Source organism: Primulina tabacum, chromosome 3 (assembly GCF_025594145.1).
Source record: "Primulina tabacum isolate GXHZ01 chromosome 3, ASM2559414v2, whole genome shotgun sequence".
Classification (NCBI taxonomy): Eukaryota; Viridiplantae; Streptophyta; class Magnoliopsida; order Lamiales; family Gesneriaceae; genus Primulina; species Primulina tabacum.
Genome location: NC_134552.1, coordinates 29,684,971 through 29,699,765, shown reverse-complemented (window position 1 = coordinate 29,699,765; position 14,795 = coordinate 29,684,971). Strand labels below are relative to the sequence as shown.

Here is a 14,795-nt window from a genome sequence, read left to right as displayed (position 1 = left end):
TGATGATAACAAAACTTGTTAATTGTGTTACTAATGATCTACCGAAGTGTGCAGCATCTAGGATCACTCACGAGTTGTTTACATCGCAAACTGAAGATCCAACTGATCGCACAAAATGAAATAGTCTAACTGGTTACGTCATTTGAGCAGTCCAGCTGATTGTCCAGTTGATAGGTGATTCAGCAGGAGAACCTCAGAAGCCTGGCCAACCGAAAGAGTGTTCAACTGATGAAGAAACCTAGCTGATCAGTCCAACTGAACGAGTGTGAAATCAGTTCAACTGACGAGTCAACTGATTTCACCAGCCCCACTGAATGATCAGTTCAACTGACCAGTTCGAAGCATCAGTCAGAAACTTTCAGTTATGAATGAAGACAAACTCTTTCAAGTGGAATCCAGCTGTAGGTGAAGGTACAAAGCCATTATCCACTCAAATGACAATAATGGACGTTGCATCAGAGCATTAAAGACAAAAACGTTTCAGAAGAACAGTCGAAAAGTTGAGACACAAAGTCCAAGAAACGAATTCAAGATGCAACTGATACAATAAATGAGTTTCACTGTACGATCAGTTTTCCCGCCTATATAAAGAGAAGATCAGTGAAGACTCAAATAGATACAACTCAAGAGAGAAAAGAAAAGGGCACACTTCAAAGTCATATCAGCTTAAGAGAGAAGCATTCAGCCCAGTCGAGGGAACTCTTCAATGTGTTACCAGCTCAGATTAGAAGCGTATTTCCCTCAGTGTGTGAGAACATCATTTTTCAATTCTCACACACAAAAACACTCTCAATAACTCATATACAGTCTTGCACAAAGACGTTAAACTTGTGTATGTAGTCTTTCTCACATAGACATTAAAGAAGTGTTGACTGGAAGGTGCTGCCTTCAGTCTAGTATAGGAGTTCAGTTTAGGCAGTGGCTAAGTCTTAGCTGAGTGGATTTGTACAAAGAGTTTTACAAATCAATGTTTTCTAATGGATCCTATCCGAGGCGGTAGAAAGGGTGACGTAGGAGCAGTTGAAGTCTCCGAACATCCATAAACATATCTTGTGTATTTAATTGTTTGACTTTTGTTTTCAAACTGTTTGGATCAGTTAGAGTATCCATCAATTCAGTTGTCACCATACTGAACTGATGAATGCAAAAACTAATCTGTCCCTTTTCGGTTATTCAGTTTACATAAGATAAAATGCTTTCTAATATAACAGTCTTCTTCACGAAGGATTATGATCGAGCAAAACTTGCACTATGGAATCCTTAATAAAAACATGATTTTTTATGCTCAAAATTAATCACAAGTGCACGATGTCAAGTAATAGTATAATGTACGTGAGTACGAGTGTCGTTCCACTGAAGACTGTATCCGACAATTATTATTTTCAGTTATTAAATCTTTAGCAACGAAAATTTGATTGATTGTTTATTACTACAATGATCAAATAAACATGCAAATAAGAAAGATCAAGACTTGAATAATGGAATATAAAATCTAAAATGGTTGGTTAAAATTCAATTAGAAATGAATTTGTTGGGAATCTTAGTTCACCTACCCCTCGTTAATTTATTAATTCGTTCAATAGTGATTGTATACTTTCGACATGATTTCCTATTCAATTGAACACACTCTCTCGAGCTATGCCAAACTAATTCTACTCAGTGAAGTAATTAAATGTCTTTAATTATTTATCAAGAGCGAATTACATGTCGATTTAAAAATCCCCTAGTTTTCGACCCTTAGGACTATAACTCTCGGCGTGTATCCAATTTCATAGATCTATGTAAATTGTAGATCCACGGATTATGTTACTCGTTCCTATCACAAGCTATTCTCTCGAACTCACTCGCAATATAAACGTTGTTAAAGTTAGCTACGCTCTAACAACACAATGAAAAATAGTAACACAATCAGGAATAAACCAACAACTGAAATATGAATTAACTAAATCAGAGTTCGGGGTAGGATCCCCTTATATCCCAACAAATATTTTAAAGTTAGCTACTAGAATTCATAGTAAAAATAAACATAACAATGTTTAAGGTATAAAAACTAAATTAGAAATACTAGACTAGACGAGATCTGCGAAGAACTGTGCTCGAAAATCTTCGAATTTTTAACTCCAAGCTTTTCTCCCCTCCTTGGACTTTTTGGCTGATGAATAATGATCCAATCCCCCCAAAAACGTCCAATATCCCTTCCATATCATGCACATCCAGAAAATAAGGTAAAGAATCGGCCAAAAAAATATTGCCAAAAATAGGTGGCACTCGGGCGTTAGAATATTGCCGCTCGAGCGCCACATCCTCTGTAATATGCTTGGTACAGTCGCGCTCGGACGGTAATATTTCACCGCCCGAGCGCCGAGTTCTCTGTATGTTTATTCTTTGGAAGTCAAATCTTGCGCCCGGGCGGTATAATATTACCGCCCGAGCGCCACACTTTCTGGAAATTGGCTGCGCGAATCACTTCTCGCGCCCGAGCGGTAAATTCTTGCAGCTCGGGCACCAGCCTTTCTGCTCATTTTTGCACATTTTGCTCTGATTTCAGTTTTCCGGTCATTTTTCCTGCAAATTTACCACACCCAAGTGAGACATGATTACATGCATTAGCTTACTCTAAAATGAACAGAATGTAAATGAAATGTACCCCTGCACAATGCAAACACACACAAAACCAATGCAGTAAAACACGTAAAAACCACACCTATCAACCCCCTCATACTAACCTTTTGCTTGCTCTCAAGCAAAATAGGTTACAGACCACAACCAAGACATGAAACAAAACACGAAGTTAAAGTAATAAAAAAAACAACTAAATGGATGGCGAAACAGCAAACTGACATTTCATGCCTCAGCGGGTTTGTGAACCACATCCAATTAGTCCACTCACAGCAATTATTAACATCCCTTTCAAAACACCACAAAATATTTTTATTCTGCCAGAACTTGTGGTCGTATGTGTTGTGGATTTTACTAGCTTGTGCTTCAGATAGTTTAATTCGCAAATCATGTGGGTCACTGAATCAACAATTCAATGCAAGTTTCTCATCTCCTGAGTTCTGTTTCTATTCAGGACCAACCAGTAAACACATAAAGTGGTAGAGTTTCATAGTTGAACAACAAAATTTAGGGAGTCAATAGCCATAAGTGCTCAAGTGGTTCAGCAAGATTGGGAGTACGTAGATCATTTTCACTATGCGCTTGTCAGAAATTTTATCTAACACATTCCTCAACGCCTTACATCTCCATCTTTTTAGCCTTGAGATAGGATTTCATCCCTCTTTGGCTCCCCCACACCTTACATCCCCTTTTGTTTCTCACCATTTTTTTTAAGTGCATAGTTTTCTCATGCGTACTCCCTAAGCTTGGAATATAGGGTATGTTTATTTATCTGGCCTAGAGATGAATTTTTAGGTCCTATGCACGATTAGGATGAAGGATATTTGAGGTATAATTTTGATTTTCTACTCGAGTTTATGCTACTGGTCAGTCACTCATTTCAAGTCACTCATTTCAACGGAAATTCATTCAAGTTCTACTTGCACCTCATGTTTTTCCAGTTTCCCTCACAGATTATTTTGAACTTAACTATCATTCGCACCACTACCAAAATCCAATATATGTGCATATAAAAACTTAAAATTCACCGGGGGATTCATAACAAGTGATAAGACTAAGAAACATGCAGTTCATTTAGACCAAAATCATCATTGGCTACCAATTTACTTGTTTCACCATCAACTGACTCACATGCAAGACACAAACTAAATGGGCAACCCCCTCATACTAGGTGTTTGCAATGTCCCCATTGCACAAAAGACCGAAACACAAAAATGCAAACACGAATGCGACACAAAAACACATGCAAAAATAAATGCAAGAATGAAACAAAAATAAGAAATAAACATAACGCAATAGAAAATAACAATGCAAAGAAGGGGAAACAATGAACTCCTCTGATCAAGGCTCCTCCTTTTCAAACTCTGGCGGTGACACTCCCGGAACGTCGCCCTACTGCTGATAGTCATAATAAAACTGGAACGGGGGATTGAATGGCGGGGGTGGTGGTATGTTACCTGGGTCAGCACCCCATTGCACGAGCACAGTGCGCATCATGGATTCAATGTACGCAAGATGGTCATTGACGTTCAAGTTGACATGATCCTGATGCACCATGAAGGCGAGGGCTTCATCTATTTTGTCATATTGGGTTCGTCTGCGAGGTTGTGGCGGCCGGCTACGTGAGGCGGCTGTGCTCGATCCACCCACATCTCTCTCGCGAGTGGGGAAGTCTATCTGTCGTTTAGCGCTCTTCCGCTGTAAGTCTTCCACACAAATAGGTTTCACCGGTTGTAGCCATTCCTCGTCATCTCGGAAAACAACCCCTGCTCTCGCACACAACTCCGAGATGATGGTGGGGAAGAAGAGATCGACATGACTGTTGTGAGCACTCATTATGATCTGAGAATTTATAAGTTTGCCCACATTGATTGCGTACCCTTCGGTCAAGGCAAATAGTAGCACCGCCCGCTCTTTTTGCACCTCGCTGTTATGGGAGACCGGCATCATCCTTTGGGCTACAAATAGATATCATAGGGCAATTCCGGCTTTCAAATACTTCTCGTCAAAACAGCTCGATGGTCCGCCCAATGGTTTGAAAGGAGATCGGTTACGGTGACCGGAAGCGTAACGGAAGTTAAAAATTTTGATTTTTCATCAAGAAATTTCGGCCACCTCATATTTTGTGTAGCAAATACGACAAACACCAAATATCATACATAGGGTGTTTTAGAATTTACCTATCAATCTCAAGAGATTGATGAATGGCACCAACCAAGTTGTAAACAACTTGGCTCTTCAAGGATGACAAGTCTACAAGCGCTCCTTCCTTCAAAAATGTTGCGACTTTGATTGTTGCACTCCCAAGAGCAGGTTGTCCACAAGTAGTATAATTCGGTGAGTCCGAATATCGTATCCACAGGGAAGCTAAGGTAATTACAAGTCCACTACAATGTCTTTTTGTTTTGTTTTTGTTTCTTTTTAATTTTAATTGTTTGAATCTTTAATGGGTAAATTTTAATTGTTCAAATTTTAATTTAAGTAGTTGAGATTAAAGGATCCACTCTTGGTATATTAATAAAGTTAACATTAACGAACATTATTGAAATCCACTTAATAAAATGGTTCCAATATATTAAATAATCATATTTATATTATGTTATATATTATTATCTTATAAGTATATAATATATACCAAAACTTATAAATGTGGTCAAGTATTTATTGTGCCATATAAATTTGTAAACACTGAATCAAGGTTCCCACTTTAAATGGTTGGTAAAATCAAACTAACATTTAGATGGTATCAAGAAATTAATATTATGATATATTTATATATAGTAAATCAAGGTTTCCACTTTAAATGGTTGGTAAAACCAAACAAACATTTAAATGGTTCCAAGAATTTAATATTATAATATATTCATATATAATAAATCAAGGCATCCACTTTAAATGGTTGGTAACACCAAACTAACATTTAAATGGTTCCAAGAATTTAGTGTAACATATAGCAACAATAAATCAAAACTCCCACTTATAAGTAGGGTATAAAAATGCTTAAAGAAATAAATAGAACATAAACAATAAATAATGATTAAATAATATAAAACATAGATTCTCACCTTTTAGTAACCTTATTATCATGCCAAGAGTTTCACCTTTTCATCTCAACTTTAGGAAGTTAGCTATTCATTATTCAAAGTGTAAAACTTTGAATATGAATTTAACATGCTAATTATATTTAAATGAAGAAATAAAGGAAAAATATAGAGAGAAATATTATGAACTCAAAGGTTTGTTCATAGAATGAGGGATATCTCAATACATTACAATGAACCCCTATTTATAGCCAAATTTGGGGAGACAACCACAAATAAAATATTATTTTTTTACACAAAAGTCTTCATTGGTGTTCCAAGATATTATATTATATTACACATCACTTTTGAAAATCTTCTTCTTGGAATTTGCTTCTTCACATAAAAAGAAACATGTGGATAATTGAGTTGTCTAGTTGTGGTATTTTTTTCAAATCATTTGACCAAGTAATTTGAGAGATATGGTCAAAATACTAGAGCATGGTAAAACTGCCACTCCTTTGGTAACTTTATTTGTTGCTTAATTTGATCCTAATTGTGAGGATTTTTATCTCATGCTTGACACCAATATTGTAGATATTAACATCAACTTTCTACAGCTCCAAGAATCATCTTAATCCCATTTGCAACGCCAAGTTTATTCTTGTTTTATCGAACCTGTAAAAAATAGTAAAAACTTGTAATTACACAACAACTTATATTTTATACAATTTATTATAAAACATATAATATTTAAACATTTAATAAAACAAAAACTATATATTTATATTATAAAACATTTAATTAATGTACAATTTTTATGTTTATCACACCTCCCAACAAGTTTATTGCTAGTCCCTAGCAATTTAAGCGTTAATAGAAATACAAAACATATTGATTAATTTAAATAGAAATGTAATCAAAACTATCTAAGTGTTTAAATTAAATTTGAAAACTGTCAAAGTTATATCAAGATCATCATAATTATAATTTATGAAATAATTTGAGATGATCAATTCAAAGCTTATTTCCGGTAGTTAAATGTACATGGCCTTCAGAAATTCCTAGTAAGAGTCTCAACTCCATATCCTCACAGGTTAATAAATGTTTCAATTTATGGCAACGATTTCTCTCATGGAGTTGGAATACAGATAAATGCTCAGAAAAATGGTTTACAGAATGCAGACAGACTAAACGAGCCAAACTAATCAAAAGATAGAAAATCCATTGATTCAAAATCTAGTTGTTCTTATTATATATTTTTTCATGATATTTTTTTATTTATTTTTTTTTTTTGCATAACATCATGGAATCAGACTAAGTTTATGCTTCTTGACCACATATTTATTTAATTTTTAAATAAATTTCTCTCTCTCTTTTTTTTTTTTATGAGAGATATATGGGTCGTAGCATATAACTTAAAAATTACATAGATATTCAATATATTTCTTTTTGTATTTTTCTTCCTTTTTTTTCAGGAAATATCATTTTTTTTCTTCAAAATAAGAACTCAAGATCTAAACAATATATAGTCTCTCTCATGATCAATAAAGGCTCGAAAGCTGTTTTCTCAGTCCTCTCCACTCACTCACAAAATTTGTGTGAGTTTAAAATTATAGGCACTCTTATAAGGTATATCTTGGGCCATATACTTTAATACCTGATATTATCACAATGGTTAATCACTCAAAAAGATTTCATAAATCATATTTTTATATTGATCAGAATATTAAAATTGACTTTTTTTTTTCAAATAAAAATTTAAACATTCTTAAATAGATTAATGCATGTTCTAATTTAAATCTTTCAAACATGTAATGTATGACAATTTTTGCAAAAATTACTAAGATACAAACAATAAACATGATTTTATTTTAAAATAATATATATTATTTTTTTTATTTAATTTTTTTTAATTTTTTTTTTATAAGTTTGTTCTCCCCCCAATCAGAATATGACATTGTCCCTAATGTCAAAATAACTATTAATAAAAAGTACGTAATGAAAGAGATATCACCTGGAATTTTATTGAAGATAACAAACTGAAACAAACGCAAACCAATCCACGACTTTTGAATCAATGATCCAACTTCCTTTTCTTACTGCTTGATTGCGACCAATTGATCTTTGTTATCATCGGATCAGGCTTATGAACAAAAGCTTCCAAATCATCAATTAATTGGTCGGCAGTCGAAGCACAGATGAGCATCCGTCGTGAATTTTCTGAAATGAAATTCTGTTCCACAGCTTTATCAAGAAATGTCAACAAACTGTCAAAATAATTATTGATATTCAACAAGCCCACAGGTTTATTATGGATATTAAGTTGTGCCCAAGAAACAGTGTGAAAAATTTCTTCTAATGTACCAAAACCACCTGGTAGTGCAATCAGAATTTTCAATCATTTGAGTGATTCTTTCATACATAGAAGAAACTTTTAATTCCTCCCCAATCGTAACACCTGTAATATTTCCTTCAGCTAAAGCTGTAGGAATAATACCCAAAACCTGACTACCTCCAAGATGAGCAGATGTTGAAACAGATCCCATTAACCCAATATTACCTCCCCCATATACCAAGTGAATTTTTCTCTCAACCAATATCTTTCCAAGATTATTCGCTGCTTCTACAAACACTTCATTTTTTCCAGGACTCGACCCACAAAATACACAAATATTTTTCAATGTTTGTGCAGAGGATCCAGCCATGTTTTTACTTTCTTTTTTTTTTTTTTCTGCGAAAATAGAGAGAAAGATGAGAGATTTTATAGGAGTAATATGTTATCATGACAAAACTATGGGTCACAGCTGTAAACAGAATAAATAGTAAAAACAATAATGACACACATGCATATAAACAGTAGTGTGATTGTGGCTCACAATTTTCCTCTGGTTTTACGTCCAGAAACGACTTCAACGCCTTTTATGAGTCGAGGATATGCTTCCCATCCAATTTTCTTATAAATTGGCAAACAGGGTCTTTTTTAGTCGGATTCCCAAGACTATGACGCTCATCTTGGAATTGTTTCCATAAACGGAGAAGTTCAATATGCACATGTCCACTAGAATGCGTCTCAAGAGTCAATAAGATGTTATCTAAAGACTCCTTACTCAGCCCATTCTTAATGAAACCAATTTTATCTTCTCTGTTATTGGAAACACATCCCAAAGATCTGAATCGTTTGTCACAAGTCCATCTTGCACACTTATGACAAACCCCTAAACTTTTGGCCCTTCGTTTTTTCGCATAAGTGCTTTTTCCTAATCCAGGCAAATACCGAATGAGCAATGATTGTGGAACTTCTCCTCCTAATCGGACCTTAGCTTCTATTACAAGACGAATATCTTCTGGAATTCCTTTTTGCATTAGCAATCTCAATCTTTCACACCTTCCTGCATAAATTTTTCTTAGAACATTTTCAGAAACAGAGGGAAAATATTTACAAATTTTTGAGAGAATTTCATCCATTTTGAAAAGAAAAGAATTTTTTTTTTTTATTTTTGTATCAGCAATTGTGGGAAACTGATTTAACCGACTATGAGAGTCACGGAGTACCGTTATTTGCCAATTAACCGGGAAAATAAAAACATTAAGAAAACTTGAAATAAAAACAAACAAACTTAAATGCAACAAAAAAAAAATCAAGGATCAGAAAGGGAAATAAACTCTTCTTGAAAGATTTCATTTTCTAAAAATGGTTTAAGCCTTTGTCCATTTACTTTAAAAATATCATCATTTTTAGGATTTTCAATATCCACAGCTCCATAAGTATATACATGCTTTACAACATATGGGCCTGTCCATCTTGATCGTAATTTTCCTGGGAATATGTGAAGTCGAGAATTATAAAGCAAAACTTTTTTACCAATCTCAAAAGATTTTCTAAGAATTGTTTTATCATGAAATGATTTGATTTTTGCTTTATAAATCCTTGAATTCTCATACGCGTCATTTCTGAGTTCATCAAGTTCATTAAGTTGCAATTTACGCAATTTGTTGGCATCATCCATGCTTGAATTTAAAGTTTTGATAGCCCAATAAGCTTTATGTTCCAATTCCACAGGCAAATGACATTGTTTTCCATAAACCAACCGATAAGGAGACATATTCAATGATGTTTTAAAAGCTGTTCGATATGCCCAAAGTGCATCATTAAGTCGCAGAGACCAATCTTTTCTATTTGAGTTAACAGTTTTTTCCAAAATTTGCTTTATCTCCCTATCAGCTAATTCAACTTGTCCATTTGTTTGAGGATGATAAGGTTACTTTATGAGTAATACCATATTTTTTCATTAATGAAGCAAATGGTTTATTAACAAAGTGAGTTCCCCCATCACTTATCATGGCTCGAGGAATTCCAAATCTAGTAAAAATATTTTCTTTTAAAAATTTGATGACGATTTTATGATCATTTTTTCGACATGGAATTGCCTCTATCCATTTGGAAACATAATCAACTGCAACTAAAATATACAAGTATCCAAACGACGATGGAAAAGGTCCCATAAAATCAATTCTCCAACAGTCAAAGATTTCAATTTCAATGATAGGATTCAAAGGCGTCATGTTTTTTTTTGAAATCGCACTCAATTTTTGACAATTTTTACAGATCTTGCAGATTTCGTGGGTGTTTTTAAACAAAGTGGGCCAATAAAATCCACACTGCAAGATTTTTGCAGCCGTTTTCTTTGAAGAAAAATGTCCTCCGCATGCTTCTGAATGACAAAATTTAATGACACTACTTACCTCATTGTCGGGTATGCAACGTCGAAAAATTTGATCTGGACAATACTTGAACAGATACGGATCATCCCAATAAAAGTTTTTTACCTCATTCAAAAATTTTCTTTTATCTTGGGAACTCCATTGCGGTGGCATTTTTCCTGTCACAAGAAAATTTACTATGTTAGCAAACCAAGGTGTAGTAGTAACTGAAAATAGATGTTTATCAGGAAAATTATCGTTAATTGGTGTCATTTCACAAGATGATCCTGTTACTAGTCTCGATAAATGATCGGTTACGACATTCTCGGTTCCTTTTTTAATCTTTGATCACAATGTCAAATTCTTGGAGTAACAAAATCCATCGTATCAGTCGTGGCTTTGCATCCTGTTTGGTCAACAAATATCTAATAGCAGAATGATCAGTAAACACAATAGTCGTTGATCCAATCAAATAAGAACGAAATTTATCTAATGCAAATATTACAGCAAGTAGTTCTTTTTCAGTTGTGGAGTAATTCATTTGAGCATTGTTTAAAGTTCTACTTGCATAATATATCACATAAGGCTTACCGTTTCTTCTTTGACCCAGTACTGCACCGACTGCATAATCACTCGCATCGCACATGATTTCAAATGGTAAAGACCAGTCAGGAGGTTGCATGATAGGAGCTGATGTTAAATGTCGAATAATTTTATCAAAAGTATTTTGACATTCTTGAGTCCACTCAAATGCAGTGTCTTTTGTTAAGAGGTTACAAATGGGTTTAGAGATTAAACTAAAGTCCTTTATAAACCTCCGATAAAATCCAGCATGTCCCAAATATGAGCGAATTTCTTTAATGGTTTTTGGAGGGGGGTAAATTGGCAATGACATCAACTTTTGCTTTATCAACTTCAATTCCATGAGATGACACGACATGTCCCAAAACAATTCCAGAAGTAATCATGTAATGACATTTTTTCCAATTTAAAATAAGACCTTTTTCCTCGCATCTTTTTAAAACTTTTTCCAAATTTTCAAGACAATTATCAAATGTATTCCCAAAGACAGTTAAATCATCCATGAAAATTTCCAAACAATTTTCAACCATGTCGCAAAAAATGCTTAGCATACATCTTTGAAATGTTGCTGGGGCATTGCATAAACCAAATGGCATCCTTCTGAATGCAAATGTTCCAAAAGGACATGTGAATGTAGTTTTTTCTTGATCTTCGAGTGCAATGGGAATTTGATAATAACCTGAATATCCATCAAGAAAACAGTAGTATGGATGACCTGCTACTCTTTCTAAAATTTGATCCAAAAATGGTAATGGAAAATGATCTTTTCTAGTGGCGTCATTTAATTTTCTATAATCAATACACATCCGCCAACTAGATGGGACTCGACTTGTTAACAATTCACCTTTTTCATTTTTTATCACTGTGATGCCAGATTTTTTTGGAACTACTTGTGTTGGGCTTACCCACTTACTATCAGAAATAGGGTAGATAATCCCAACATCAAGTAGTTTGAGAACTTCAGTTTTCACAACATCTTTCATGTGTGGATTTAATCTCCTTTGTGGTTGTTGAGATGTTTTAGTATTTTCTTCTAAATGAATTTTGTGTATGCAAATTAGTGGATTAATGCCCTTGAGATCTTTTAGTGTCCAACCAATTGCATTTTTATGTCTTTTAAGCATATCAACTAATTTACCTTCTTGATCACTTTCTAGTTTGGAAGAAATTACCACCGGATATGTTTCATATTCTCCAAGAAATGCATACTTCAATTCTTTTGGCAAGGGTTTTAACTCCAATATGGGTGGTTCGTCTTTGTTCTCATATTTTGCATCAAATTCTTTCTCTGATCCTGGTAACGAGTGATATCTGATAAAATCATCAAGATCAATTTCAATATTTTCTTTAACAATTTCAATTGAACAAATATCTAATTGATCATGAATACTCACTTCTTGAATGTTTTCTTCCACAAGAGTTTCAATAAGATTTTCATCTTCACTTTCATCTCCTTTGTCATGTGGTTGCTTACAAAGATTAAAAACATTGAGCTCCAAGGTCATGTTACCAAATGACAACTTCATTATTCCATTCCTGCAATTTATAAGGGCATTAGAAGTTGCTAAAAATGGACGACCCAGAATTACAGGAATTGCATTACAAGCTTCGATAGGTTGTGTATCTAAAACTATGAAATCGACAGGATATACAAAGTTATCAACTTGGACCAATACGTCTTCTACCATACCTCTTGGCACTTTAACAGATCTATCGGCAAGTAAAAGTGTTACCGAAGTAGATTTTAACTCGCCTAGATTGAGTTCTTGATAAACTGAATATGGAAGTAAATTCACACTAGCTTCAAGATCAAGCAAGGCTTTTTTAATCTTTCGTTCTCCAATAATACATGAAATAGTAGGACAACCAAGGTCTTTTTATTTCAAAGTATTATTATTTTGAATGATTGCACTTACTTGTTCGGCTAAAAATGCTTTCTTTCACACATTCAATTTTCTTTTCACAGTGCACAAGTCTTTCAAAAATTTGGCATATGATGGTACCTGTTTTATTGCATCTAATAAAGGAATATTAACTTTTACTTGTTTAAAAATATCATATATATCAGAATTCAAATTTGATTTTTTTGTATTTTTCAATGCATGAGGGAATGGTGGTGACACTGTCTGTTGAACCTCCTCTTCGCAAGTTATGGGTTCCACTTCCTTACTCTTTGGATTTGATTTATCATCATCTTCACAAGGTTCAAGAATGGATTTTTCCACAACCTTACCACTTCGAAGGGTAATAACAGATTTTACCTGATCCATCGATCGAGTTCCAGAAGTTCCAGTTTGTGAATGATGATCCTTGGGATTAGGCAGAGGTTGTGAAGGAAATTTACCTTTTTCATGAACATTAAGTGCAGATGCAAATTTAGCAAGAGTATATTTCAAATCTGTCATGGTTTGAGCAGTTTGAGTATTGAAATACTCTTGCTTTGCAATGAGAGAATTCAATGTATCTTCCAAATTTCTTTTAGGTGGAGGAACATAAGGTGCATAATTTTGAAAATTTTGTTGATTTTGGAAATGTGGTTGTGAAAATTGTGCAGCATTATCATTCCTCCAACTAAAATTTGGATGATTTCGCCAACCTGGATTGTAATTTTGAGAAAATGGTTCAAAATTTGGCCTTTTGAAATTGTTCAAAATATTGGCTTGTTCATGGAGACATTCTTTAAAAGAGGGCAAAGTGGGACAATCTTTTGTAAAATGATCACTTGTATCACAGATGTGACACACAATTTCTTGAACAGATTTTAATTGACCATTCTTTTTCAATTCAAGTGCCTCAACTTTTCTTGCCAAAGAGGTAAATCTAGCTTGAAGATCATGTTCATCTTTGAGAGTGTACATACCTCCACCAGATGTAGGAGATTGAATCTTGTTTGATGGTTCGATTGTACCTATAGTGTCCCAATTTTGAGCATTTTCAGCTAATGAATCGAGATACTCAATTGCCTCGTTTGGATCTTTATCTTCAAATGTTCCATTACACATAAATTCAACCATTTGCCTATCTTTAGATGTTAAGCCTTCATAAAATTGAGAAACAACTCTCCAAATTTCAAAACCATGGTGTGTGGACAAAGATTAAGCAATTCTTTGTATCTATCCCAACACCGATAAAAAGTTTCTCCTTGTTTTTGAGTGAAAGTAATGATTTCTATGAGATGGAAAAAACTTTTTCAAAAATTGTTGTTGCAATTCATCCCAAGTTCGAATGGATCCCGATCTAAGATTTTGTAGCCAAGTTTTAGCTTTATCTTTTAAAGAAAAAGGAAAAAGCTTAAGTCGAATGGTGTTCATGCTACAATTTAGATCATTATATGTGTTGCACACTTCTTCAAACTCTCGTAAATGCATGTATGGATTTTCAGAATCTAAGCCATGAAAATTGGGTAAAAGTTGGATAATACCAGGCTTAAAATTGAAATGAGATGCATCAGAGGGAAAAACTAGACATGAAGGTGCACTAGTACGTATAGGATTCATGTGATCTCTAAGTGTTCTTCGTCTATCATGATCATGTTGAGATTGAATTTCATCTTCATTTTCTTGGATGGGTTCTTCCGCCATGTTTTGTAAAAATAAAGGGTTATTTCGAATGAGTCGACCACTAAGTGTACGTGACCAAATGCTCATGCAAATGCAAATGCAAAAAAAAATAAAAACACACAAAAGCAATAAAAATTTAAATAAAGAAAAATAAACTATAAACAAAATTAAATAGACTTGAAATTAAATTATACTTCCCCGGCAACGGCGCCAAAAACTTGTTGCGACTTTGATTGTTGCACTCCCAAGAGCAGGTTGTCCACAAGTAGTATAATTCGGTGAGTCCGAATATCGTATCCACAGGGAAGCT

At 34.1% G+C, this 14,795-nt stretch overlaps 1 pseudogene; it reads right to left on the bottom strand.

The window, feature by feature from the left end:
* Nucleotides 1–4,011: 4,011 nt before the first annotated feature.
* Nucleotides 4,012–13,939, bottom strand: LOC142538648 (uncharacterized; annotated as a pseudogene).
* Between the last annotated feature and the right edge of the window lie 856 nt (nucleotides 13,940–14,795).